The sequence below is a fragment of the Mus musculus genome, chromosome 7 (assembly GCF_000001635.26).
Source record: "Mus musculus strain C57BL/6J chromosome 7, GRCm38.p6 C57BL/6J".
NCBI lineage: Eukaryota > Metazoa > Chordata > Mammalia > Rodentia > Muridae > Mus > Mus musculus.
Genome location: NC_000073.6, coordinates 83,838,268 through 83,861,877, shown reverse-complemented (window position 1 = coordinate 83,861,877; position 23,610 = coordinate 83,838,268).

Genomic DNA, 23,610 nt, shown 5'->3' with positions numbered 1-23,610 from the left:
ACATTCTAAAACTGCTGTTTAGAATCCTCAGACAACTCCTAGATCTTCGTCCCTCACATATATTGGAGTGTTGCACAGGAATCTGTCCTTGTGTGGGCAGCAAGGGCAAGGTCAGTGCAAACAGCCAGGTAGCAGTGAAGAATTCTTAGAACTCACCGTCCTTTGCCCAGACTCTCCTAACAAAACCAATGCCAATGTGATGGTGAGACCCAGGTGCTTTCTTTAAGCATGTATCCTCAGAGTAGCCTGGGAATCACCAGCCATGATCCAGAGGTGAAATCAACGAGGCCCAGAGAGGTCAAGTAACCCCCTCAAGGTCACAAAGTGATAATCGATAAAAATGGGATTTGAGTCTCATCTATGTCATTCCCACATCCACATGTTTAAGGACTAAAGCTTAACCATTGGCAGCCCTAACCAACTGGTGTTCAAGTCTGTGAGACTGGACACGAATCTACAGTATGTTGCTTAAAGAGACAATTAATAGCGAGGGGCAGAGAAATGAGATGAATTCGATGGGAAGAGGAACAAATAAGGAGATTCAGTGATCTTCAAGTCTATTTGGGTCCTCATTTGAGGTTTACGTTTAAATCAGTTGTTCTTAGCCTTCCTAATGCTGTGACCCTTTAATGCAGTTCCTCACGTTGTGGTGACCATAAAATTGTTTTGTTGCTGCTTCATAACTATAATTTTGTTACTGCTGTGAATTGTAAATATCTGATATACAGGAGATCTGACATGCAGCCCCCCCTAAAGTGGTTGCCACCCACAGGTTGAAAACCACTGGTTTAAATACAGAACAAGAGTTTACACAGCCGTCTCTTCTCTGGTATTTCCCGAAAGATGTTCGGATAAATTGTTAAAACACGTGGCATCTTTCCCCAGGAGACAAGATCTTCTTCTGTCTGGCATTACCGCTTCCACCTTTCCTTTCCTCCAGCATGGGATTCCTGGAGGAAATTTAATTCTTTTTGGTCCATTGTTTCAATAGTCTGGTAGTTCAAGGTTGAAGCGCAAGTGTCTGTCGTTGCAACATCTCTTCTGATCACGATGAAGCCTTTCACTACAAGCCTCTTTTCTAAATTTGCCCGTCTGAATGGCTTGCATTCTTGAATAAGCTATATCTTTCAACTCCCAACTCTAGCCCCAAGCAGCACTTGGCTAGTTTGCCACCAGCCTGTAAGAGATTCTTGTGTCTGTTTCTAAGAGAGGGTGCTGGGTGCTAGAACCCTCTGCCTCATTACATAAAGCCTCCTTTCCTCTTTTTTTTTTAAAGATTTATTTATTGGTTTTATGTATATGATGTACAGATGGTTGTGAGCCTTCATGTGGTTGGTGGGAATTGTATTAAGATACTCTGCTCATTCCAGTCAACCCCGCTCGCTCCAGCCCAAAGATTTATTTTATTATTATAAATAAGTACACTGTAGCTGTCTTTAGACAGCACCAGAATAGGGCATCAGATCTCATTACAGGTGGTTGTGAGCCACCATGTGGTTGCTGGGATTTGAACTCAGGACCTAAGAAAAAACAGTCAGTGCTCTTACCCGCTTAGCCATCTCACCAGGCCACCTCCTTTCCTCTTAACTGACCTCTTTCTAGTTTCCAGAACCAGGCTAACACTCCCACATATATAAAAATCAGAAGCATAGATCCTTATATGAGAAAGAATGTGCAATATATGTCTTTCTGAGCCCATGATACTTTGCTTAACACAGTTAAGACTTCCATCCATTTTCCTGCGAGGTTGGTTTTGTTTGTTTTTTGTTTGTTTTATTTTGTTTTGTTTTCCCTTTCTTGTTTGTGTTCATAAGTCTTGTTTCACTGGCCTTTTCCTGACTTGTCCATGACTACTGTAACTACACACTGAGGTAGAGCAATCCTGCAGGGTCAGAAATGCAGTTGTGACTCTCTTGTTTGTATGCAAATCCCTGCTTGCTTCTGGTAAATGTGCTTCCTTTTCTGTGTGGGCTGCAGCCTGGGCAGTTTCTTCAGTTCCCTGGGCCACCACCCTGCCAGCATTGCCTCATTCCCTCCCCAGTCCTCCAGCAGCCTGACCCGGAGCAGGGTGGGGAAGCACCCAGCCCAAGCCAGCAGGCCAGCAACTGTCTGGGCAGTGACTCCAGCTTTGATTTTTCTTAAAGAAAAAAAAAAAAAGCTTAATTTAATTTTTCTCCAAGACGCTTTATCCCAGAGAAAGAGGGCGGGGCAGAGAGGAGGGAATACAACTCTGGGGTTTCAGCTGACCTTAGTACCCTGTGATTCTGGTTGCTGCCTGTAGTGAATCCCAGGCTTTACTGAGCTCCTCCACTACGTGGCTAGAGGAGATGCCCCAGCTGTGCCATTTTAGGCAGTCCCCAGGTAATGGTCTGTGTCTTCTGATCCTTAAGACCAGCTATGTGGGCCTGAGATGTCTTAGCAGGTGAAGGCTTGCTACCAAGCTTGAGGACTAGGTTTTATCCCTGGCACCCATATGATAGAAGGAAAGAACTGCTTGCCACAAATTGCCTTCTGACCTCCACACTTGAGCTTTGATACATGTATACACACACACACACACACACACACACACACACACACACACACACACACATACACACATACACGATAGTTAGATAAGTAGATAGATAGATAGATAGATAGATAGATAGATAGATAGATAGATAGGTAGATAGATAGATGACAAACAGATGACTAGATGACTGTTATTTTTTAAAAGGTCATCATCTGTGGTGTCCAGGTGACTTGGATCTGAGACAGAAACTTCTGTATTAGACAGTAACAGGCACATGCATGTTGGGAACCTATGCATGGGTGAGCAACATCCTGAACACTTCATTCTTCCTCTTTAGTTTCTTTGAAGGAACCCAAACGTGTAAAGTCAATTGTGGATAATGTAAGCAGGTAAGGTGAGTCAGGGGAGAGAAAAACTGGACAGGCCATGATCTGGGCTCACTAGCAAATTGGGTTGAATGGCAGTTAGTCCTTCGAGGAAGATTGAGCAAGACTGAGGTGACGTGGGATTTCTCTACTCCTTGGACATACAGGCAGCAAGGATAAGAGGGATGTGACACCAAAGAAACTATTTAGCTGAAGAATCTGTTATAGAAGGGCCATGGGGAGGGAAGGGTAGATAAAGCCTGTCATGGGGTTGAAAATGTATGGGTCAGTCATTGGAACTGGTTATTATCTTGGACTCAGTGGTTGTAGGTGAGTGGCTAAAAAAAGATCATGGTAGAAGTGGACATTGATACATTGGAAGGAGTGGAGAAGCAGGAAAGAAAGCAGAGCCCAGAGATGGAGGGTTCCATCCATAACAGGTCTCAGGGAGAGGCCACCTCTAAGGAAGTGAAGCAGATGGAAAGAGGTCTACCAGTCACAGCAGAAAAAAGCCCGAGGTGGTAGATCCCCCAGGGGGTGTCCCCGGTGCTGCTCGGAAATCAAGAGACTGATAAACTTGCTCTTTAAGTCAAAATTTATTTATTTTTAATTAATTAGAGATGGAGTCTCATTAGCTCAGACTACCCAGAACTCAGTATGTAGCTGAAGATGACTTCGATGTTCTGGTCTACTTGTCTCAATCTCCTGAGTGAGTGCTGGGATTATGGACTTACACCATCATGTCCAGTTCATACCGTATTGGGCATGGGACCGAAGGTTTGGTTCTTACAACAGGTCTGTAAGCATGAGTATTCGCCTGGATGCTTCTTCACACAGTGTACACTCATATCATTAGAACTCAGATTGGGGAACTGAACATAACCAGAACCCCAGCACCCTTCCCCCAATGTTCTCCACTTCCCAAGATCTAACTATTTGACTCCTGACACTTGTGTTCACTTAAACATTTTTAATTACATTGATTTGGTGGTGGTGGTGGTGGTGGTGGTGATGGTGGTGGTGGTGATGTGTGTGTGCACACTCATGGAACTCAGAGGACAGCTTACAGGAGTTGGTTCTCTCTTTCTACCACATGGTTCAAGAGATTGAATTCAGGTCTTAAGGTTTTAAGGTTTGATATCAATTGCCTTTATCCACTAAGCCATCTTGCCCACCCATCTTTGATTACATTTGTCCATCATGTAGTACACCGTAGAATTCACCCACCTTGTTGAGTATCTTTGAGTCCATCCATCTCCCCCCCCCCCCCCCAAGGCATGGCTTTTCTTGTTCATCCCAGATAGGATACCTACAGACCCAGGAAATGTCTCCATGGACAACCAATGAACTCACTGAGCTCACTTATAGGGACATAGGTAACTCAAAGATATCTACATCAGAAAAACTACCCATCCCACCATGGATGATAACATGGGAAAACTGCATCACTGGACTCCCCCGACAACCTCCTGCCTTCCATAGCACCCTCCCCGAACACAAGCAAACAAAACAACTCCTGCAGCCAGGACAGAATTATATGTAGTTGACAGTGGCAAAAGGGAACTGTGACTGGACCCTCAGTTGAAAGATTTAACCTTCTAGGAAGAAAAGATAGTAGGCTCAGTCTTGTGATCTGAGTGATCTCACTTGCTCTGAGTCAAGGCAGTGATGATTACATCATAACTGGAGAAGTCCACTACAGTTCCCAACACTCTATAATACCCCAGAGCATAAATGCGGCCCCTTTCACTTTTCTCTGACTACCAGATAAGCCAGTTGCTCTCAGTTCGGCACCACTGAGAACAGAGCTTCCCTGAGCACCCTTGTGCATGCATGTCCACAGTGCATGTCCCCAGTGCATGCCTCTCGAGTTAGCACTGGAGGGTAGACTTGTGGGTCATAGATCATGCACATACTTTCATGGTTTACATGAAACTGCCAATGTGGGCATGGGTTTGGGAAACTAAGTTTTAAGTGGGGTTTGGTGGATGAGCTGACGGCTGCAGCTCCTGATAGGAGAGAAACGAGCTCCCAGTTAGTATCAGGAAAAAGTTGCAGAAAGTCTCTCTTGCTTTGGAGACATAGCTCAAGGTCACTTTCATCGTTGAGCAGTTTATTGGAGCTGTCAGAAAGGGGACCACACCCCGTTCCAGCAGAGGACTGCCAACAGCCATTTTAGGTTTCCTTGACTCAATGAGCAAACTCCTAGGCCAAGTTTCTGTGTCCTCCCTGCCCCCTTTCTCAAATATGTGCAAAAAGAATTTTTAAAAAATTGTTTTCCTGAAAATTTGGACTTTTCCCTGGGTTGATGACGTGTTCTACTGTGTGAATCCATTTCTCAAAGTTACATTTCTCACAGAAAGTCATGTAATTATTATCATTTTGCCTTTTGGAAAACTCGTGATGGGGGAGGGGCAGGGAGATCAGACAGTTCCTGCTACAGCTAGGTGATGGCTGATGGCTGGTGGCTTGCCCCCCCCCACATGTCTGGGGTGAAATGACATACTGGCCAGTGCAGAGCAACTCTGGAAAGAACCGGGTGCAGGGAAAGATGTCTTCTCTCTCAGGGAAGCTTCTGCCAGCAGACCAAAAAAGGAGTCTGCCGTCTTTTTTTTTTTTTTTTTTTTTTTTGTATCTTAAAAAACAAAGCTGTGCTCTGTACAGCTGAATACTTATGTAGCCCAGATGTTACTGTGAGGCCCCCCACCCCCACCCCATAGGAGCTATATAAAATTAGCTCAGAGTCTACTAATTCCAAGGTCTACAAAATCAAGCTTCCTTCTGAGTTCCCTCGTAATGCTCAGAGGACTCACATGATCAAAGCTATGCTGTCATCTAAAGTCACCTGCTGTAGGTCTAGAGATTGTAGCTTTCACAGGGAGTTTATTAGAAATATGGGTTCTGACTCTGGAGAGATGACTCTATGGTTGAGAGTTCATACTGCTCTTGCAGAGGACCTTAGTTTAGTTCCCAGCACCGATATCGTGTGGCTCACAACTATGTGTAATTCCAGCTCCGGGGGAATCTATGCTGTCTTCTGGACTCCTACTGAGACCTGCACGCACATGTAAACACTCACATGTAGACACAAACAAACAATTAAACTTAAATAATAAAAAGAAAAAGAAATATGGACTCAGCCAGGAGTAATCCCAGGAGAGTCAGGAGAGCCAGGCAGGAAGATAAGTTCAAGGTCATCTTTAGCTACATAGTAAGTTGAAGACAACCTGAGCTACATGAAGCCCTGTCTCAAAAGAGAAAAAGAAAGCGACTGAAAAGAGGGCTCAGTGGTCAGGAATACTTGTTGCCTTTCTAGACGACTCAAGTTTGGCTCCCAGAACATTCCGTGGCTCACAAGCTCCTGTAACTCCTCTTCCAGGAGATCTGATGCCGTCTTCTCAACTCTGTGGGCACCAGGCATGCACAGGGTGCACAAACATACATGTAAGTAAAAAATATAAAAAGAAAAATATGAACTTGCAGTTCCCATCCGGAGTCTGTAGTTGTTGAATCAGAGTTTTCCTGTACCTTGGGAATCTCCACATGACTGTATGAAAGTTTCAGTTTGAGAATCACAGCTGCAAACCAAGAGATGTGTCTAACAGATCTAGATTCAACTTCTGGATGAATCATTTAGTAACTGGTGATTTTGAGCATGTCTAACCAAACCTCAATTTTGTGTTTCCTCTATAGGATTAATAGATAGGTACACTGGGTTCTGTAGCAAATATAAGCTGCCAGTGGTGTGTGTGTGTATGTGTGTGTGTGTGTGTGTGTGTGTGTGTGTGTGTGTGATGTGTTATTCCATGCAAGACAGAGAGACAACCTCAGGTGTTACTCCTCAAGAGCAGTACATGTACCCCTTCCCATTTCCCCAATTAGTGTCTCTTACTGGTGTGGGTCTTGCTGATTCATTGAGACTGATTGGTCAATAAGTCCCAAGGATCTTCCTATCTCTGCACCTCACCCCTCCAGCACTGGGATTGCAAGCCAGAAACACTGTGTCCATCTAGCAGAAGCTAAAGTTTGAGAGAGTTCATGATGCTGACTTCGTCAGATTCTTGGAAGAAGGTTCCTCCTTGCCTTGGACTCACCTAGCTCCAGAAGCTGTGGAATGGGCTCATCTTCCCACGCCATCCGGGAACAAATGTTTGGAAATAGCATGTAAGGGATGTTCAGTTGTTTGTCTTTAGGAGGACATGTGCCAAATGGTTCCAAAGCTGGTGAATATGAGTGTGCAGAGCTGACCATATTTACTGAGTCCTTAGTCTTGCTTGCCTGAGCATAGTACACCATAACATGTATGGATGAAATCATTCTAGTCCTAGTATCACAATATAGATACACACAGCTTTATGTCACTTTTGTGTTTTTAGTGTAATATAGGGATGCAGGCATAGCCTGGTAATAGAGCACTTATCTAGCATATGTGAGACCCTGAGTTTTGTCCTCAGCATGATTAAGAAATAAAGTAAATGAAAAACTAAAACCAAAAGCACAAGTTCATCCACAGTAGTATGGAAAAAGGGAAAGCCTTGGAGAATGGCTTATTCTCTTGGCCCCAGCCACAGAAACCTGGTTTGAGCTAGGTGTATAAAAACTTCACAGAGTCCTAGAAGGTGTGTGTGTGTGTGGGGGGGGGGTTGGTGGGAGCAGAGGGGTAGCTGGAACTTAGGAAAAGTCAAATCTCAGAGAGGGAGATAGTATGACACTTAGTTGTCTATTTGACTAGATTTGAAATCACCTAGGAGATTTATTGACTTTAAGATTGTTTCCAGAGAGGATTAACTGCGGTGGGACGACTGAATGGTATGGAACGGCCTGAGTGTGGGCAGTACCACTTCATGGGCTGGGGTCTAACCCTGAATGAAAAGGAATCTAGTTAAGCACCATTTCCTGTTCTTGGCTTCCTGGTCAGAAGCAGAGAGGTCCCAGCTGGATGCTCTTACCACTATGAACTCTGCCATGCCCTCCATTCCATAATGGCCTGTGTGCACTCAAACTATGGGCTAGAGTCAATCTGTCTTTAGGTTGCTCCTGTCATGCTCAGGACCTTCTTATCTATCTCCCTCCCTCCTCCAATTTAAACACCTCTTGGAAGGAAGGAAGGAAGGAAGGAAGGAAGGAAGGAAGGAAGGAAGGAAGGAAGGAAGAGGAGAGATTTAGAAATAGACATTAGGAAGGGTCAGTCAAATGTTTACCTCACAAGTGTGAGGATCTGAGTTCAATTCCTAGGACCCACACAAAATGGTAGACATGTGGCACACAATTGTAATCCCAGCTATGGGAAGATGAGAGGTGAAGACAGACAGATCCCTGGAAGATCCCTGTTAGCTAGCCTAGTCTATTTGGTGAAATTCTAGGCCAACGAGACACCTTGTCTCAAACAAAAGTGTAAGGCACTTGAGAATTCTTGAGGAAACTTGAGGCACAGTGGAAGTCCTTTGACCTCCACATACCCATGTACACACATACATGCACATGGATATGTGCATATGCACACTTACAGCCCCCCTCCCCCCCCCACACACACACAGAGAGAGAGAGAGAGAGAGAGAGAGAGAGAGAGAGAGAGAGAGAGAGAGAGAATAGGCTTGATAATAGAGCTGGAAGGTTCCAGAGGTTCTATACACTTACAGAACTGAGAGGGTCCTTGTGGGACTGTGACTCATCCTATGGCATGAACGTCACATATTCCCTCATTGTCCTTCTCCAAACTTGTGGGCACAGCAAATTCTGACCAATGGCTTGTGCATGGGGATGAGGCCTAGGGAAAATGCTGAACTCATCAGAAGGTGGCTTCTTTAGCCACTGCACTGACTAAGAAAGCCACATGTCCTTGTGGTACAGGATAGGACAATAATCCCTCTTCTACTTTGCTGAGTCACTGATCAAAAATTAAACAACTGTGTCTGGGTGCTCTAAGCATTTCTTACTGTAGCCAAAACTGCCTTATACTGACCAATGTTCTTTAGAGTGGGTGTCAGAAGGTGGCTCATAAATGCTATGCTAGACTCCAGAGCAGCCTGCCGCAGTCCTCCCCTCTCATAGATATCAGCAGGCACCCTACTGAGAATGTTGTCTGTGAATCTAACAGCTACCCAGGTGCCAGGGTTTCTCCCCTGGGGAAATGAGTTTACAGAAGAAGGTGTTGGTGGCTACACATCCTGCCCCCACCTGCTTTCATGTTTCCTACAAGGAAGCTAGAGAGCCTGCAGGCTTGTGCTGTGAAGCTATTCCCTCCTCAGAGAGTTCTAAGAAGAGATCAAGCCTCCCCCGAGGTTTCTTCAGGATGCTGTCTGACTCTAGCATGGCTCAGAACTCTGCCATGCTGTCTGACTGTTCGTGGTCTTAACACCTCTTCAAATAGACTCCTTACAAAGGTCTATCTCAGTGTTTACTTTGAAGCCTAGCACTGAGAAGCCTTTTCATCTGGGCACAGGAGTCAATTCTGTCTAAAGAAGAGCTGCATACAGGAACAGAACCGCAAAGGAGCAGAGGCCCAGGGCCAGTGCTGAGCTCATCAAGGCAGTTAAGGATTTGCATAGCTCAAGAAGGACAAGAGAAAGACAGACCTGCCATTCAGAGGAAGCCTTGTGAAGTTACCAGGGGATAAGAAGGGAGCAAAAGTGAAAGAACTCAGAACAAAAGGACTAAACATCTGACCCACAGAGGGAACCCTGTTTAAGACGCTTAGATAGTGTGCTCTGTCTTGCTAGCACTTAACAGGGCACCAGCAGGGTTCAGCAACTCAGGAACATTCATTGAATGAATGAAGACAGAAATGTGGAGGGGTAGGGAGAGGGTCTGACATCTTCAATTGGATTCCTGTCTCTAGGCCCTGATGAATTAAATTCCAGGGTCCTGAGAGGAAGTGCAGCTGCGAAAGCAGAAGCAACATTAGGAATCTTCTAGAAGTCCAGGGGAGTGGTAGAGGGAGGGGGTCCTGCTAGAGTGGGCCACTGAGCTGAGCTGTCTTGTTAAAGGGAGGAGTGGGTGGGGTGTATGGACCCGGGACCTCTCAATAGTGAATTAATTTTAACTCCTGGCACATTTCTGGAAGAGTCTGGTTTCCATTTTTTCTTCCCTAGAAATGAGTCTGTTAAACTGATGGCTTATGAACAAATGGGAATAAGGCAGATACGGGGAGTCTACTGGATTTAAAAAAATTTTAACAACTTATTTTTGTGAGGACTTATTGAACGCCAGTCAGTGCACTGGGTGGATTAGCTCCATTATCAAACATCACCTCCTGAGCAGGGTAACCCCAGCAGACAACTTTTATAGTTGTGACTATGCATTTTTTATTGATATTAGCTGATATCAGGCAGGGTTCAGAGTACTCCTTGGGGTGGGGATGGGGGGCAGTGTCCCTTTCAGGCTGTGTACCTGAACAAAGAATTGAGCAGAAACTCATGGTTGCAGCAGAAGCTGAGGTAGTTTATCAGGGGGTTGTACACTTCTCGGGGAGGTAGGAGCAAACCAGAGTAAAAAATGGTTCATGCTGTAGTACAAAAGATTGGACCTTTTACATCACTCAAGAGGTGCCATGGGGCTCATTGGCATGGCACAGGCTTTTGTAAGCACACCCTATCTGTTCCACGTAATTCTACATAACATTTCATGTGTCACCTGTCTCATTAGCATTTTCAATATTCACTGTATCTTATACGATAATGAGCCACAGGTTATTGCCAGTCAATCTAGAGTGCCTCGGTGTCTCCATCAATAGCACGAACCATTTTTAGTTGTCCTTTTAGTTTAGAAGGGAGTTTCTAGCCTTTTTCTCTGGGGTGGTGGTTTGAGTATGACTGGGCCCTATAGGCTCATATATTTGAATGCTTGGTCATTAGGGAGTGGCACTATTTGAGAGGGCTTAGGAGGTGTGCTTTTGTTGGAGGAAATAAGTTACTGTGGATGGACTTTGGGGTTTCAAAAGCCCAAGCCAGTTCCAGTGACTCTCCCTTCCTACTGCCTGTGGATCTAGATCAGAAGTAGATCTTCCTATGAAGTGGAAGTTTCTGGATGTGCCATGTGATACAGACTCATGTGGTGTTTTGCTGAGGCAAGACCTGTGGAAGGACACGTGATGTTTGGAGAGAGTATAAACAGGACTCAATGGACAGTGTCAGCACACTTGTGTAGCTAGTCTTGCAATGCTTTGTTGGTCTTAGTCTTCGCTGATCTTCACTTTGTTGTTGAGAAAGGCATGGCAGAGAATTGGCATTCTGACTGGTCCTGATGGCTCCTGCGGACTATTGTCATTTGGCAGAGGCCTGGTGGTTTTAGCTGGATCTTGCTACTGTTGCTGATTTGTGTTTGGTATCCTGACACTACTGAACTGGACTACGGGTATCCTGACAAACAGAGACTGGAGTCACCCCAAAGAACTAATACTAAACAGGCCACATCCCCTTGTTCTGTTTACCATATTTTACCTCCAACCTTTGAATGGTGGGCTATGAAGGGGGTTGAAGCATTTGAGAACCCTTATTAAAATTAGGTTTTGAAAAATCTAAGCCTACATTCCCATTTCAAAGTAAACAAAAATCTCTTGCAAGTATGTCTACATTTTTGAGTTTTAGTTAAGTCCAGATGTAGTCAAGTTGACAACCAACAATAGCCATTACGTTTGGCAATTCATTTTTTTTCATATTCTAATTTTCCAAACTTTGCACAAGGCTCAATCTCTGCTCTATTTTCCTGCTTGATCTGGATCTACAATCACTCTGACTCCATATATAACAGTCATCACCTAATTTGTCCATGTTCTGTGACTCTAACAAAATGCTGGAGACTGGGTAATTTAATAAAGAAAAGAGATTTAATTTGCTTATAGCTCTGGAGATCCAAGGGTGTGCTGCAGGCACCAGCTAGATTTGAGTGGAGACCTCATGGTGGATGTATCAAACTGATGAAGAATGTGTGTGTGTGTGTGTGTGTGTGTGTGTGTGTGTGAGATCTTGATAAACTAGGAGACTTGAGAGCAGGGAATGGTCAATAATGATCTCCTATGAGGTTCTGTCTCTTAAAGATCCCATGAGTTCTAACTCTACTATAGTGGAAATCAAGTTTCTAAACCAAGAATCTTTGAAAAGCACATTCAAGCTGTAACTACACCATAGTAACCATGATGTCATGGGACACTTTAACTACTGAAAGAGCTGCTAAGCAGAGAAAAAGAAAAAACTGGGCAGAGATTAGAAGCAAAGTGTCTCTGTACACAGCTATATGGATATTTGTCATCCTCTATCTATTAGGTCAGAATGATCTCAAAATCAACATATGTCAAGCATGTCTCTTGATCAGGATACACAAAAGAACCTTCAGAGCATGGGCATAGAAGGGTAGAAAGTGTTCTTATGGAGTTGAAGAATATTCACGTGAAATAAAAATCAGACAAAACATGTTAGCTCAAAACTGACAATTTCCCTATTGAATCTAGCTTCTCTGTGTTTTTCCTGCCTGTAAGGGAAAGTTTAAATAGTAGAGAGCTGACTGTAGAAAAAAAAGTCCTTTTGGTGTTCAAAGGAGAGAAAGAGGGACAAGAGGTGAAATTTGAGGACCTTGGCCAACTTTCATACTCCCACATTGTCCCCAGCCATCATAGGAGTTTGGATGTTGGGCGGGTGGAGTGGAGGGAAGAGATCAAGCAGACGCCGACACAGGTATGACAGGATCTTGGTATGTGAGGCATTCTGCAATATCTTGGGCTTGGCCTGGAGAACATCCCAGATCTTTAAATTCCTTTCCAGGCCCCCAAAGCCAGCACTGTATGGAACACCTGGTCATATCTACAAGGTATGACAATGTTCCAAAGTTCTCACTGTAGAAGAAAACTTTAATAACGTTTGAAGTATGAGCAAAATAAGCTTATGAAGGATTTAAGAATGAAATTGTGCCGGGCAGTGGTGGCACATGCCTTTAATTCCAGCACTTGGGAGGCAGAGGTAGGCGGATCTATGAGTTCGAGGCCAGCCTTGTCTACAGAGTGAGTTCCAGGGCAGCCCGGGCTACACAGAGAAACCCTGTCTCGAAAAACAAAAACAAAAACAGAAACAGAAACAGAAACAGAAACAGAAAAGAAAGAGAGAGAGAGAAAGAGAGAGAGAGAGAGAAAAGAAAGAAAGAAAGAAAGAAAGAAAGAAAGAAAGAAAGAAAGAAAGAAAGAAAGACAGAAGAGGAATGAAATTGTTGCTGGCCATGATGTTGCATGCCTTCACACCCAACAATGAAGAGGCAGAGGCAGGTGGATCTCTGTGAGTTCCAAGTAGAGTTGGTCTACATAGCAAGTTCAAGGTCAACCATTAATATTCAGTGAGACACTGTCTTAAAGAGAAAATAAAAGAAAAAGAAAAGAAAGAAAGAGGGAAAGAGGACTCAATGATTTATATTTTATTTACATGTTGAAGTTGTTCGCTTAAAACAAATCTTTAAAATAAAATTGTATTTCATGTATCTGGGTGTCTTGCCTGCATGTATGTCTGTGTCTGTGCACTGCGTATGGGTAATACCTATGGAGGCCAGAGAAGGACATCAGATCCCCTAGAACTGGAGTTATGAATTGTTCTAAGTCACCATGCGAATGCTGGAAACCAAACTCGAGTCCCCTGGAAGAGCATCCAATGCTTTTAACAGCTGAGTCATCTTTCTAGCCTCTAGAATAAAACTTAAACTGGCCCCCTTGCAGATACCAAACGTTGACCAAATACCCAAACCAACCATTTAGTATATGACTGAAAATGCTCAAACATGAAACAAGTGGGCCTGGGGATTTAAACCAGATCTGAGTTCAACCCTGAATGCTGTGGCATATACCTATAACTCTAGCATGAGGGAGATGGAGACCAAAGGATCTCTGGGCCTTGTTAGGCAGCCAGTTCAGCTGAATTAATAGGCTACGGGTTCATTAAGGCCCTTTCTTGTATAAAAGCTCATGTTCTTTGTAAGTTTGCACAGTTTATTTCTTTATATTCAGAAATAGTTAGGGCTCGGTATTGCAATGAGTCTGTGTAAGGAAATGGCCTCCTGCCCTTCACCATTGAGGTATGCTGAGGGCTGTGTGTGGAGCCTGTGCAGACAGTGTTCAGTTCTGAGATGGGAGGAGGGGCAGGGAGTTGCTTATTAATCACTCCTCAGGACTTTGAACTTTACAACTCTGTAATTACTGCTAAGACTTTATATTTGGACTTTCTGTTTCATTGGCGTGTGTTTCCTTTCTGTTTGTTTTATGACTGAGTTTGTCTGGAAGTTTGTTTTAAGAGCCCTGAAGGCCAAGTTTGTTTATTACTATGCCTGCTAGGTGTGTAGTTTTTTGTAAATGTGACCCCAAAGGGCTATGAATCCCAATGGCCTAATCTCAGTCAGGCCTGAACCCTTCTTTACTTGTTCCCCAAAAGCTCTTCAGAGCAAATCCTAGGTATGAGTTAAGGGGTTTCTTGGGCTTGGAAAGGCAGCTTCAGTAGAGGAAATGGAACCAATTAGCTTAAGGCTGAGCAGAGGCAAAAGAGAAAGAGGAGGTAAGGACCCTGGGGAGGAGGGAAAGGAGGAGGGAAGGGAGGAGGACTGAAGTAGAAGGGTAGTCACAGGGCATTAGTCTCTCCTTTTTTCTCTCCCCGCTTCCTCTCCCTTCCCCCACCCACTTCTTCCCGTGCCCCTCCTGCTCTCTCTGTGTGTATATATGTGTGCATGTGTCTCCCTCCAGCCACATTTACAGTTTCCTCTACTTCCTGCCCATTTTCTTCCTTGCTTTGAAGCGTCAGCAACCCAGACTTGGTGGACAGAGGCATCTGTCCAGGAGTGAAATAATGGATGGTCCTTGTCCTACCAGTTATGCCTCCTGGCCTATCTCCCTAGATGAAGCTTACTGGAGGCCCTGGGACCTGGGGGCTTCCTCCTCTTTGTGCATAACTGGAAGAGGACCGTTCAATCTGAAACACAGTCATTTTCCTTCCCTAGCTAGACTTGACAATTGGGCAGCACAAAGAGAACTCAAGAGAGAGGGAGGGATCTGCTGCTCCTTTGAAAAGATGCACTCAGCCACAGAATGCCCAGCTGCTGCCCAACGAGGGCAGGGAATCCTGGTAAGCCAGACCAGGGCTTTCGTAAATGCCAGGCCCTTCATTAGTTGTATGTGATACATGTGATAAATGTTAGCCTGTTAAAAGCTCTGAGATGATTTATAATAAAACTACATTCAATATCACCTAAGTTTAACAGAGGAATTAAAAAAATACCTATTAACATCTCATGGGGGTCTTCATATTTTGTGAAACCCAGGTTGAATAGTGTAGCTCTGAAATGTTTTTTGAGACAAGGTCTCACTCTGCAGCTTTGTCTGACTTGGAACTCACAATGAAGACTAGGCTAGCTTCAATCTCATTGAGACCTACTGAGGCACCTCCCACCTTGTGCCTTAGGGTAGGTAACCTATTCACTTGGAGGTTTGAGAGTGAGGGAGGCAGAGAACCCAGGGAGTTGGAGATTTCTGAAGTAATGGAAGTGACAAGTAGGGCACTCTCTTCCTATGAATGAACTAGACAATCACAATACAAGACTGTAGTCAAGCAGTCACCAGTTAGAGTGGGACAAGGAGATTTCTCAGGTAAGATCCTTCAGGAACCTAAAAGGAGACCAAGGGAGAGCCTTTCTAGGTCAGGGTGACTTTGGATGATCTCTTAGAGGATCTTCATGTGTTACTGTGATAGGATATCATGTAGCTCAGACAGGGTTTGCACTTACTTGTAGTCAAAGAAGACTTTGAACTATTGATTGTTCTGTCTTTACCTTCCAAGTGTTTTGGTTGTAGGCATTCATGACCATACCAGGTTAATATAGCAATGAGATGAGAAGAGAACCCAGGACTTCATATAAGTGAGGTATACACTCTATCAATTGAGTTACATCCTGAGCCCCAGACATTCATTCTTGAACAGAGAATCAAAGACCAGCAATCCAAGGATCAGCATAGTGAAGGAAAATAGCGCAATATCTATTAATACTTGTCTTTCTTGCCTACATTTTTATAGCATGTGTCTTTAAGGAATTTCTGCATTTTCAAAATGGTTGTGTGTGTGTACGTGGGGTGTGTATGTAGATGTGCATATTGTTCACTGACATTTTAGGTTAGACTTCAACACTTTTCCTTTATTTGGGCTCTGTAGCCTCATTCCCTGTCTCATTATTTCTCAGTGAGAGTCCAGCAATCTTAGTATGCTCTATTTTCCCAGTTTTCTTTCTCATACATCCTGTGTTCTCTTGGCAGAGTAATTTTTCCAGACCAGTCCCTTTTTATATTCCTGCTTTCAAGGGCTCCCCTCATGCTCAAAAGACACACCTGTTATCCCAGAGATTGGAAGGAAAAGGCAGGAGAGCTGAGTTTCCGGGTACATAGCAAGATTCTGACTCAAAAAACCAAGAGCTGAGGATGTAGCTCAGTGGTGGAGAACTTGGCCAGTATACACAAGGTCCTGGTTTTATTCCCAGCATGGAACAAAGAAAGGATATATGTACTGGTTGGTTTTGTGTATCAACTTGACACAAGTTAGAGTCATTTTAGAGAAAGAAGCCTCATTTGAGAAAATGTTTCCATGAGATCCAGCTGTAAGGCATTTTCTTAATTAGTAATCATGCTGAAGGGCCCAGCCCATGGAAGATGGTGCCACCCCTAGGCTTGTGATCCGGTGTTCTATAAGAAAACTGGCTGAGGAAGCCATATGAAGCAAGACAGTAAGCAGCATCTCTCTGTGTTCTTGGCATCAGCTCCTGCCTTCAGGTTCTTGCCCTACTTGAGTTTCTGTTGTGACTTCCTCCAATGATGGATTATCATCTGAAAGGGTAAGCCAAACAAACCCTTTCCTTCCCAGCTTGCTTTTGGTCATGGCGTTTCATCACAGCAGTCGTAACCCTAAATAAGACAATATGTAAAGCAGGCAGTTCATAGCTAGGGGAATTCACTCAGCACTTTCATCAAGAGCACAGGGATGGTATATATTATCCCTTCCCCACAGCCCTTGGCTGGCCACCCCATCATCACAAGATGGCCCCAACACGTCTGCATTCCAGACATGAAGCAAAGGGCTTCATGTGCATTTGTTCTTCCTTTCATGTCATAGAAAGCTTTTCCAGAACACCTCTCTATGGACTTGTGTTTATTCAAAAAACTGTATCACATAAACTGTGTTCTGTGTTTTATAGGCATTTCTAACTAGATGGGAGACTAAAGAAACAAGCATTTCTTTCTCCAGTCACTATCACATAAAAAGGCCCAAGAGCAGAAAATTGGAGTTTTGTGTGGTGAGGGCCAACTCAGAGTGTGTAATATAAACAGTGTCTCCAGTGGATTGAGAACCACTTCCACAAGACAGTCACATTCTATTCATTTTAGTCTGGATCCCCCCCAGTTCCTAGAAAAGAATTTGGTTCTTGTTAAACACCATTCGAAATCTTACAAAGACAAGGAAGAATATATGTCTGTGCACAAACACCTATAAAGAGCTAAGAAAAAAGTTAGAATTGTCAATATATAGTTGTTTCCTATTCAACCATCTCATCTGTGCTGTAACCACAGAAGTTAGGTCCCATCTCTGTAGGTTCCTGTGCTTTACTGGCAAACCATTGACTTACAATATTTTTAAAAACTTCTTAGGAGAAAAAAAAGAAATTGGATGGTAACTATCCCTAATTTGAATTCTTGGGTATTTCTTTGGTTTAATAAATCTCTTGAGTCAGTTGGGACTCATATGGACATCAAAGAAAAAGGCTTCCTGGCACACCTTGAGAAGAGAATGAGTCAGGCCCCCTTCAATTCAAGGAAGAGAGCAAACCTGGTCACCCCCAAAATGCACTGGAGAAGGAGTCTGAGATGGAGAGAAGGAAAGGAATGAGGGATGCTAGCTTCCGGTTCTGTGTCTTACATATTGTGGCCTTCAGTAAACTGTTACCTTCTGAATTCTAGAGACCTATTTTTGAGTCAGTGTGGCACTAGGTAAGGACATGGGTGGAAAGTATTCAGAACATAGACTATGCTCAGTACCCATTATCACACTCTAGGGAGCCTCAATCTCTGACTTTGATTCCCAACATCATTATAAACAAGGGGAAAATGAGTGGGGAAAAGACCCCCAAGCATGTAAAGACTACTCCAAAGGTACAAGGAAGATGGCTCAGTGAGTAAGAACACTGGATGGACAAATCTGAAACTAGATCCTCATCATGTAAAAGTCAGGTGTGGCTGAGTATGCCTGTAACACCAGAACAGGCAGAAGTGTGGGGCTATCTTACAGGTGCAGCAGAAATACAAGGATCTCTGGGGCTGGTTAGTCAGCCCGCCTAGCAGACAAGGCAAGCTCTAGGTTTAGTGAGAGACTCGGACTCAAGGAACTAAGGAGGAAGAGTGAAGGAGCAGGATACTTGCTGTCCTCCTGACCTTGGCCTCTTCAGGCATATGTGCACAGAAAAGATTAATCCAAAGTACATTACATTCTCTACAGTGTTTATGCATAACTTTATCTTAGCTTTATATTACAATAAGCCAAAGTTTTATATCAATTTTTATCACTTGCCTGTTGTTTGGAAGGAGAAGGCTGCTCAAGCCATCTGGTCTACCTGGCTACCACAGTACAATGTCAGGTGTGTAGAATTTGCTCAGCAAGTGTTCTTGGAAATAAGATGTCACAAGTTAACTGTCCACAAAACCTCCTTTTTTTTTTTTTTTTACCATAACCACTCTCAAACTCACAGCCTCCCTTATGGCTATTTGGGGTGTTCTGAAAACCCATGAACTGGCGTTTTCATTAAACAAGAACTTTCAAGAGACAACTACCCTTTCCCTTCCTGTCCATTCTTGAGCAAGCCAGAAATTCCCAGTTCACAACAGGAAACCAATAGCTCCGTGCTATCAGAAGACATTTCCTCTACTGTACAAAATGTCTGAGAAGTAATTCTGAACGGGGCTTCACCCATTTCCTGCAAAAAGAGGCAAACCCACCCATCCTTGGCCTGAAGAGACCTGCCTTTCCAGCCTTCAGTGACTCCATGCTTTCTGTTATCTTTTCCCTTCTTACATCTGACCTAGTACTCTGTGAGCACATGCACTCAGGAGGACTTTGAAGTGTTCTGGCAGAGTACAGACCCTATGACAGAGTTGTGCTCTCACTGGAATATAGCTTCAGGCAGCTAAAACAACAACAATGACGACAACAATGATTTTAATAAAGGTCAACTTCCTCTGAGAGTCAAGAGCCAGCTTGACTATGAGGGATTAATGACTGGTGGAATCCTTGAAAGTCGATGGGACAAACCTCCAGCTGTTTCCCTGCTACTGGCTTTGTCTGTGTAGAGAAAAGACCACAGACTTGTTTGGCCTGACTAATCTATTCTCTCTGCCGTTCCAGGAAAAGCTTTGAGTTCTCTAAGACTGTTCAAAGAGAAGAATTTAGTCTTTTCTAGTAATTGTATTCAAGCTTTTTTAACTGCTAAGACTGCAATCATTAAGTACTGTTGTTACAGAAGGGAATACTGAAGCTTCAGAAAGTAAGGAACTTCTCCTAAGTTGCAAGGGTTGGAGGTGGTTCAGTGAGCAAAGTGCTTTCTCTGCATGTCTGTAACCTAGCCCTGGGTAGGTGGAGACAGGAGGCTGTCTGGGGCTTTGTGGCCAGCTAGTCCTGTCAGTTAGCAAGCTCCAGGTTCATACACTGTGTCAAAAAATGTGGCAGAAAATGAGGCCTGTGCATACATATGTATATATGCACCTACACACATAAACATATCACACACACACACACACACACTCACACAAGCTGCCAAGGGATACTATGGCAGAGCCAGGTTGGAATTCAGGCTTCTTTGTTTGGGAATTCAGAGTTCCTTCAGAATGAATAGTTTGAATTCCTCTCTTCTAATACTATCTCTGAAACTTTTTATATTGGCTCACCAGCAAGGTAGCAGAACTGCTCCGTGTTTCAGAAAGGAAAAGCTGTTGGGAACTTCCAGCTTCCAGAAAGAATCCCTTCTCCAATCAGTATCTGGAAGTGCAAGATCAGGGCTTGGCCTTGGACTTCCTGGGTTTAGCCTTAGGCAGAGCTGTGTAATTATGCCACTAGAAAGGCCTTGATGAGGGAGCAGGGAAGCACTCTCACCAGGGAGAAGGTGATCCTGTTGGAAGGCAATGGAAGGGTTCATTGTCCCTATAGCAGCAACCACAGTCTTGTCAGGTTTAGATTGGGAAGTTTCTGCAGCAGAGACAAGCAGAAATATCTGCCACCACCAGCATTTGTTTTGATAATAAGAACATAGTGGCCATAGAAAGCAGTTGACCTAAAGGCATACAAAAGTGAAGACTGAGGGTCTGTAAGTTTCCCACAGTAAGAAGGATATGTCCAAGATGTAGGCTATGTAGACAGCTATATGGACTGGTCTTTCCTCATTCCTCTTGCTACACTGTCAGCAGGTTCTATCCAGGGCCATGGGAAGGAGAAGCTCCAGCCATGTTTGCCAGTCGACTGACACTCTACCACTTCAGATCACTAGTGACTCAGATACCAGCTTCTCAAGAGAGAAGGGTATCATGGAACACCGTTCTGAAGACCCAGGACATGATGATTTGTGCCCTCTTAGTTTGGGTGGGTGATGAGGCTAAGTATCCCAGTAGCAGAGCAGGTCTGGACTCATGATCTGGGTCTCACTGTTCCCTCAAAGGTGTGGCTCTGTTGACCTGAAGATCCCTTGCTAGGTCCCATCTTTTAACGTTTCTAGTACTTTGCATGTGATAAAGGCTTGGTGCCATGAGTTAGGGATCAAAGCCTTTAACACTCAGGACATGAAGATTCAAAGCATAGCAGCCTGCACATATATCTTCTCGATTTTTTCTTTATCTTTTGTTTTCTTTTCTATTCTTCTCTTTCCTGATCCTCTGCCTCCTTTTTCTAGGTGTTGTGTGTTTCTGAGGTAAGGTCTCATGTATTCTCAACTCCTTATTTCTGTGCCTCCTCCTCTGAATTGTAAGGATTACAATTTATGCTACTGTGTCCAGCATCTAGAATTTTTCAACATGGAACGGGCATCACTATCTTTACACATGCATTTAGTCTTTATGTAAAGTCTAGAGATAATCAAGCCTCTGGAAGTTCTCACAGAGAAACACCTTCTCTGACCAGTTCCCCACGTGAAACAAATGACCTGCCTATATTTAGGTAATTAGAGAATTCTAGAGGGAGATGATCTGATGAAGTCTGAGAAGAACAACAAACTGATCAAGGGAGACAGCCACTGCCCAAAGGCTTACAATCAGCAGGACAAATGCTCAACTTTCTTCCCTCTCTCAGTAGGCTTTGCATTGATCACACCCAGAGAGAAGGCCTAGGGTCAGGAAGAGATCGATGGAACACACAGGTCAGTCCCCTGGGCACAGAGAAAGGGACAAAGAGAGGACATCTGCAAGGGGACAGAGGAGACACAGGGCTTCTACCAATCCAATACTAGATATTGTGTCATGACACCATCTACTGTGCCTATAAGCCTTTGAAGGAGATCTGTATAAAAAGGACAAGGACGGGTATATGTCATGTGCTCAGTGAGAGCTTGGACCTAGATACAACTGTGTACCAACTGACAGTGATCAGAAGTCACACGAGTCACCAGGTACTCTTGAGGCTTTGTCTAAGCCAAGAGTGATTAAAGCAAGCTCTGGACCCTTTTGCCATAGCTCCCTTCTTTATCTTGGCCTTGCACATCTCATTGAGAAAAAGACACATGGAGGGACAGTGTCAGAGAATGGGCATATCCCACACCTTCCTAGAGAATGGAGTAGCTGGCCTGAAGGGCACACTATACTGTCTTTCCTAGGTTGGGTCTCATCTTCAAGTAGGGCACACCAGATAAAAAACAGTCAAGTTAGCCACTGGTAAAACCAAGAGAAAGTCTATCGGTTGTAAAGAGCTAAGGAAGAGATTTTAGAACATTGGTAAACTAAGAAAGGAATCCATATTTGCACTAAAATGTCAACATTAAAATATACAACAACATAAAACAAGAGGTCTACCACTCTAGCCTCCAGCCCCTAAGGCCTACTCCACACCACTTTGATTTTCCAAATAACAGTAATAATAATAATAATAGTAGCCATTATTCCCTTTCCTTTTTCCTTTCCTCTCCTCTCCTCTCCTCTCCTCTCCTCTCCTCTCCTCTCTTCCTTTCCTTTCCTTTTTTCTCTCCTTTTTTCTCCCCTCCCCTCCCTTCCCCTCCCCTCCCTTCCCCTCCCCTCCCTTCCCCTCCCCACCCCTCCCCTTCCTTCCCCTCCCCTCCCTCTCTTTTCTCTTCTCTTCTCTTCTCTTCTCTTCTCTTCTCTTCTCTTCTCTTCTCTTCTTTTCTGACAAGCTTTGTAGCCTAGGTTGGCCTAGACTGGCTTTTAGTTTGCTGTGTAGCAGAGACTGGGCTTAGATTCTTGATCTCTTTTTCTCTTTCCCCTCTCTTTTAAAATATTTAAATGTGAATGGCTCCTATCATATCTGTTGTTCCATATTGTGGTTTGCTTTAGGCACCTAGCCAATATATAAGCTAAGTGCAGAAGAAACAGCTACTTTCTAAAGATGGTTCAGGGTTCTGTTCTGCGAAAGGTTGCTGAGCTCCTATAAGCCCAGTGTGTACTCAGAGTGCTCTCCTTTAGTCCCTCACTTGGAACTATGAACATATACTACCGAAGTATCACCAGGTGCTGGTCATGTGTATAATAGCTCAGTCCACAGCATCTCTGAAATCTTTGCAATGGCTCAGATACTTTGTTCCACAGGGGACTAAAGAGGTAAACAAGCCATAGTCCCTGCTCTAGCTTTGAGAAGCAACTCGGACACTTGTAGGTGACTGGAAACTGGCATTGTAGACACATCAGTGAGCACCTGTGCACACAGCCATGTGTCAGTTCTGATCTTAGGCATCTCAGGTGGCAATCAGCATTTGGAGGAAGTCAAGGATATCTTCCTCGTGGAGAAGGTTCTCTAAAAATGGATTTGGCTGTAAGAGATAAGCAGTGGAGGAGGGGAGGAGAGCAGATAGGTCAGACTGTGGCATCATCTTATTTTTGGAAGAACCTACAAAACACACCAATTCAACAGATGTCCTTACCCCATTTTGGCCTTTCTGGCCTCCAGAAGTGTAAGGAATTACCTCCTCCAACCAGTCCCCCATCTCCCATTTTGTACTGTCTCCTAGTAATACAGTCATTTGGACCTATCAAGGGAAGGCAGAACCGTTATGATGCAATTGCCTTGCAAAAACCCGGCTCTGAATGCTACTGCACTGGGAGCCAAGCTTCCAACATGGGCCTTAACTCCCCTCCAAATAGAGTGCTGTTGGCAAGGCTTCTCTTTCTCCAGTACCTCCTTGCTCTCTCTCTCTCTTTCTCTCTCTCTCTCTCTCTCTCTCTCTTCCACGTATGGCTTGGAAGGCAACAGAATAGGAAGGCAAAGGACAGGCATGGGGTTTGGCATTTATGTCGCTTTAAATCTTCCATCTTTTCCCTCTGACACTATTTTTGGAAGTCTGTGATTTCTGAGGTTAAGAAAATATGGTTGTGTAACTTGGTGCAACACATTACCATAAATGCTCTGGGTGATGTTCTCTGAATATATCTAGAATCAGAAGAGAGTTGACTAAGAGAGTGATTGACAGCAATGCCTTTGAATGATCCTATAATAACCTGAAACAATTTGCTTACATTAAAATTCAGCCTTCTAG